We start from the raw sequence: 6,573 nt of genomic DNA, 5'->3' as shown, positions 1-6,573 counted from the left end.
TATGACAGCTTATATTTGGCTGTCTTAACATTATATTTGATGTCAGCATTTCCACCTTGCATGACCGATTCTCTTGCAGTGTGTGCAGAACGTAGCATTTCCAAGTATAATAATAATAATTAATAATAATAATAATAATAATAATAATAATTATTATTATTATTATAATTATGATGATTATTATTATTATTATTATTATTATTATTGTGAAAACTTGGACAGTTTGGTGTTTTATAGATATTTGTCCGGACCCGGACACCGGACAGACCGGGATGTCTCGTTACCCTAGTTAAAAGTCTCATGTGCTGTAGTACATTATAGTATGTACTTAAATAACATGTCGCCTATACCCTGGCCATAATAAATTGGGGGGAGGGCGGAGAGGTGAAACAAAAGTGGGGTGTCAAACTTGTTTTAACATCGTTATATGCCAGCAGTTTTCCTGCAAGGACTCACTGAATGGATCCACTGCAAAATGGGTTGTTAGTGAACGTGAAAACCACCGGAAACCGTTCGCGATTCGGTAAACGAATCAGTGAACACATTTTTCATGAACTGATTAAATCTGGAAAGATTTAAATATGTCGGACAACAGATTTTTCTTTGTCATTACCGGACAACGGAAACTCTGCTAACTGTGTGGCTAGTGGCGCCGGTGTTTCTGAATTGGACATTTTTTGTAAAGAGCCTCATTTGCATAGAAAGTGGTCAATTTTGCACAAAATGCATGCATAATACCTCATTTAAACAAGTGCGACGTGCAGCACCGGTATAGCTTCTTCTTTGCGAGTGCACCGAGACGCTATTTGCGTTAGGGGTGCATTTCACCGTTTGCGGATGCTTTGTGAATTAGACGCTTGCTTTTTCTGATATTTGCGCCGGTTTAGTGGCCGCAAAGGCCACACAATCCTTTTGTGAATTTGCCCAAAAGTTTTGCGATCAATATTATACCCAAAACAATCTCCAGTCAAAAACAAACGTCAACAAAAACGACTGCAAGATTTACTGGAACACTTGAACACTGATTAAGATCGCTTCACATTAACACATTTTCATTTCGGGTAAAGGAAACTGTAAAAGTTTGAGTTTTAGAGTGTGTGCCAATCTGTGGTGTGGACATCCCACAGCAACAGGACTGCCAACGACCACAGCCAGGCCCGTGCTCCGTGCGCGAGGAGGCCTGGGGCGTAGCCCGCTGCGCAGCCCTTGGTGCGACGTGCACTGCGGCAATGCCTGATGAATTCTGAAAGACGGAGAAGTCAGATGATATGATCTGGGGTTAGATGTGACTCGTCTGTAGTGAGAACACGTCAGCACACACTGCAAGCCTCCCGTTCACCAAATAATCATTCTGAGGGTTTTTAAAAATGTTAATCTTGGTGTTTTTTGGGCTAAAAGTATGTGAAACACAACAACGGCAGGATGCAGAGACATGGTTGAGGTCTCATTAGAACCGGGACGTTTCAGACATTTTGTTGTTCGATTTTGATCAATGTTGATCTACATTTGAAGCAAAAATTAATGAAAAACTGTCCTAATTTTACATTACGTAGGAGAAAGTTGCGGCGGTTTGATTAGTTTGTGACATAATCATCCAAAGTTATTTAAGTCCAAGCTTTGTCTCTTGTAACTCATTCGCATCCAGCCACTTGCGAGTGCGACAACTTGAGCCGATGCTGCGTTTAAAGTAAACTTGTGAAACTGTAACTCATGCTGTGTTAGCAATCTTAATCATTTTCACGATAAAATATTCCAAGATAATGATGACAAATTCATGACATTTATTTTTGATACAGAGTCCATTTTCCTCTACCTACAAAGACACGACATGAACAGCCAATCGTACAGAGCAGAGAAACAACCATGTAACACGAACAGCCAATTGTGCAGCAGGAGGGGCGGTGCTTCCTCTACTCTCTCCCCGACCGCGTGGCTCTCCGGCCGGGCATTGAGCAGCGGGGATGGGGCCCCACGGAGTTGACGCGGTCGGTTTTCCTAAAACGCCGATTTGAACTCGAACTCGCACTTCTCACAAGCCGAGCTTGGCGCAGCCCCCTACTCTGCAGAAGGACAGCGATTAAAGAAAGAATCCGCAGGAGGAGACAGTCCCTCGGTACACTCCAAATCTCCCCGCATATAGGCGCAGAGTGCAGATTCGGGAACCTCCGAAACCTGTAATACGTAACTAACATGACTAAACTCGACCCTGTGTATTGCTGCCTGCAGCCATATTTTTTCATTGTTATTATAATTTGCACATTTTGCTGCGCTACTCCTTAAACCGTTGCCGAGCCACATACACACAAAATACACCAAAATGACCGTCAAAGAAATCCAGTGGGGTTGTTTTGTCTTATTTTACCCGAATTGCCGTAGTTACCTAAAACGCTTACAGACCTGGCCCCTTGCGTATCTTGTAGTTGATGCTGATGAACTTTTCCTCGCTTCTGCCACGGCGTGTGAGCGTGCAATTGTAGTGGGTGGTGTGATTGATGTAGCGCTGATGGTGCTCTGGCAGCATAAGCTCACACTCATCGTCCGTTCCTTCACACAGCACAGAGCCATTCTGCGCCCTGATCTGGCAGTTAAAGCTTGGAGAACTGGGACATGGCGCGTAACAGCACTTCAACCTAGTGGCGGGGGAAAATTTTGAAATTAGTAGGTAACAGCAGTAGTATTCTGAAAGATAGTGAATAGACTGCATCCATTACGAACCTTAAGTCTCTGCGCTCAATGATGCATGCACTCAAAATGCCAAACTTCCATTGCTTCATGGCAGAACTTGCACCTGAAATGAAGTGGCAGGAGAATTGGGTAGTCACTGAATTCACGCAATTGGCATTACAATCTGATTATGGAACGGAAAAAAGGAACACAAATGAGTAGGAAAAAGTAAAATGCCGTTACCGTCAAATTTTTCCTCCACCACAATCTACTCAAGTTTGACTGCTCAGAATAGCACGGTTTCTCCAGGTTTTGTTGACATTCTTGACGAATGTTTCTGATATTTGAATCGCGCCAAACAATGTTTTGCAGGTTCTATGCTGTAATCTTAAAAGCCACGTGAAGCCAATTGAACTTCCTGTAGTACATTCCCAACCTTCTTTCCACCAAGGCACACTTTTAACCATGAAATAATCCCATGGCAAGAAGAAGAGTTAACTACAAAAGGTGGCACAAAACATCCCAAACACATTGAACTGCGGTTGTTATTATTATTGCCTACTAATAGCTGGTATTCTGGATGGAATCGGTTAATTCGATTCATTAGTAGAGCCATGCAACACTGACCCTGCACTCACACTGGCAGCGATCACAGGCGAATGAGCAACTGGAAACCATTCATTTCTGAACAAACTCCCACCAAAAGTACAATTTTAAGCAGCATTACATCCCATTACTTTGTTAATTTTTCATATATGATGCAAATATTGCATATATTGCATTTTTAAGCACAAAGAAATTACGTGCAACTCCACAATATCGATAATGCATAAATAGAAACAAATTTAAATATCAGCTCATTTGTCAATGACAATTGAATACATGGATACGTCTATTTTTTGCTGCCTCAAGTCTTAAACAACAATGTCAGACTGAATAATCATACTCATCACTTTTTGCCCAGTACCCTTTTAACGAGAGCTTGAAATTTAGTATTTTTTAAACTTTTTTACTTTTGGTGTTTAAATCAGTTATCTGTCGAAAATGTCTGAGTGACTGTGGAATCAATGTACCGGAGCAGCCAGGGAATTGTCATGGAAAAAAAACATCAAATTGCTCAAAGGAGGTGGCCTTAAAAGTAAAAGAACAAATTTGGCATTTTTTTATGTCATGCAATTTGAATGTCTTACCAATGAAGAGCAAAAGGAGAGAAAGCGGAAGGCACATAGTTCCAGCGTTTCTGTTGGGGGGGGGGGGGGGGGGGGTTAAGATACTACAGTATAATGAAGTATTTCTCGTAAGATGATTTCGGGGCCATTCATAAATTACGCACTCTGCCTTCATGGTAAACCCAAGTCAATATGATCTTTCACAATAAACTCACTCATCCCACAAAAAAAAAAGAAAAGCAGCACTTCAAATTTAAAAACACCAAATACCACATATAAATAGAATCATTTCAAATATTCAAAGAGAGAACAACAGCAAACAACTTGTGACAACACCAGCTACTATGTTCAGTTTTCTAACTAACACCAGTCAAATAAAATGGCCGATAAAATATGTAACAGGTGTCACACCTACATTTTCTAAGTCTAATTATTCCAAAAACTTACGGCAGATGAGCGCGTCCGGTTCCTTTACTTCATCGATATGAGGATGAATGTTTTTGATGGAGGAGTGCAGAAATCAAGATGTCGCCGTAATGGACTGGGTTGGGCACAATAAGGAAGTGGTAGGAGAAAGGGTGGGGGAGGGGGCATTACCAGGGTACCAGGGTGTATGTGTGTGTGTGTGCAGCCCATAAACTGGTGAGCTGTATGTAGTCTGGAGAGATATGTCTGATGTGTTTGTGTGAGAGAGTGAGAGAGTGAGAGAGAGAGAGAGAGAGAGAGAGTTGCTGCTTGTGGTTGATCAGATTGTTCAGATTTACTGTGGCTGTTACCCTGAGCAGCTGTTTTTTATAAGAATCATTTGTTATGCTCCCTCTCCGCTAATACAGATCTGTATCGACCAGTGTGCCAGCTCTGATCTCCTGCTTTTATACGTCTACCGGTATCTTCTGAGTCTTCAGTTTCTCTGTGGGTGAGGTTCAAGGATGGCAGGATTGTCCATCTTTCTCACCTTTCTCTTTTCAATCGGCTGCTAAGGAGTGACGTGATCTAAATCATTTGCGCTTCTAGTCGTGAGCGCATCACAATTGTTTCATAATGGACATGAGAGTGCACATTTTCTGGATGTCTGTTTCCTCATCAAGAAATATAAACACCCAGCCACACTTTAGAAAATAACTTTTGAGGAGTGTGGGATGTGGCTTTCAGATGGTAGGAAAAGTAAAAAATGCAAGCATGTTGTAATACACCACACGCTCTGTGTCCTGTTTCTGTCACAGCTGAATCGATGCGTTCCATGTAACTGAGACTCAAATTGTACAGGGAGTGGTTGCATTTCCTCTTGAAAATACGACAACGCTTTTTTCCATTGCAAAACATCACTGGCGCAGTCCCAGTCATCAAATTGAAAAAGTTCTGTGGGTGGTGTTTGGGGTTTTAGTTGACTTATCCCTGAGAAGCCGATGATGTGCCAAAGTTTGAAAGTGGTCCAGATGACTCTCCACGGATGGGAATATGAACTGGGTCAATGGGAAATTTACTTCAAGAATCAAGACCACCCAATATGACACCCATGTGTCCACTCCCTAGAGCAGGTCACATCAGGTAAGTACCAGTCCCCTGAAAGGATAGGTTGGCCCTTTTGCAACCCAGACCCAAATTAAATGATCATCGCACATCCTTCACTGAACACTTTACTTTTGAGAAACTTACCACTCTGCTGCACTGTGCTTAAATGCAGTCCAATGGAGAAAACATTTAAGCCTTAAAAAGCACTGTATTTTTGAGAGCTTGTGTCTCACAGTAATTGGTGTTCTCTGTTCAAGTTCAAGCGATTATTTGTCACATACATATACTTTACATACGATCATAAATTGATGCACAATAAGCTCTATAAGCTCTAAAAATACAAAAAAATACTAAAATGTGCAGTTCTTAGGAATCTCGGGTTCACAAGCACACAGACAACAGGAGCCTCAAGTCCAATAGCAGTTTTTTTTTAAAAATTGAATAAAAATAAAGCCAGCTAAAAAGGAAGAAGTAGTGTCCTAACTGTATTCAGTTAGTGTGCGTTGTTGTGCAGGGGAAAAGTCCATGTTTCAGAGCGATGATGTCATTTACCGGGATCCCTGTGTTGCGTGATTTAAAACAGAGGCTGTTCTGCCTCCTGTCTCGCTCTGAGAATGGCACCCAATCCCTTGAAACTAGCATCGCTATACAGTTTAAATAGCAATTAGAAACTGCATAAGCAAGAATTGGGGTGGTCACTAGCATCCCCTTTTGTCTCTCAAAGGCTCTTTTACACTTTGAATTCCATTCAACTGGCTGGTTTTGCCTAATGCCATGGGTGAGTGCATGTAAAGGTGCAGCAATTTTTGCAGAGGAGGGGATGAAACGCCTATAGTAGCCCACAAAACCCAGGAAAGAGCATACCTGCCTCACAGTAGTGTGTGGGGGCCAGTCTACTGCAGCCTTCACCTTCTCCGGGTTGGGGGCTACCCCTTGCTGGCTGACCAAATGACCAAGATAGCTCACTTCTTTTTTAAATAAGTTGCAGTTCTTGGGTTGCTGTTTCAGTCAATGCTTGTGTTATTTCTGTAACACTCTTTCCAGGTGAGTTAGATGCATGTCAAAAGAGTATAGAGAACGATGTCATCGAGGCAAATAAGGAGGGAGTCATTTACCAGTGAGCGAAGGCAGCGCTGCATCAGTCTCTGGAAGGTCAGCGGGGTCCATCTCAACCTACCAGTAGCCACTGGCCAGATCCAGGGTGGAGTACCCCTTTGCTTTCGACAGG

This window comes from Zeus faber (assembly GCF_960531495.2).
Source record: "Zeus faber genome assembly, chromosome: 9".
Lineage (NCBI taxonomy): Eukaryota > Metazoa > Chordata > Actinopteri > Zeiformes > Zeidae > Zeus > Zeus faber.
Note: the sequence above shows the minus strand (reverse complement) of the source record.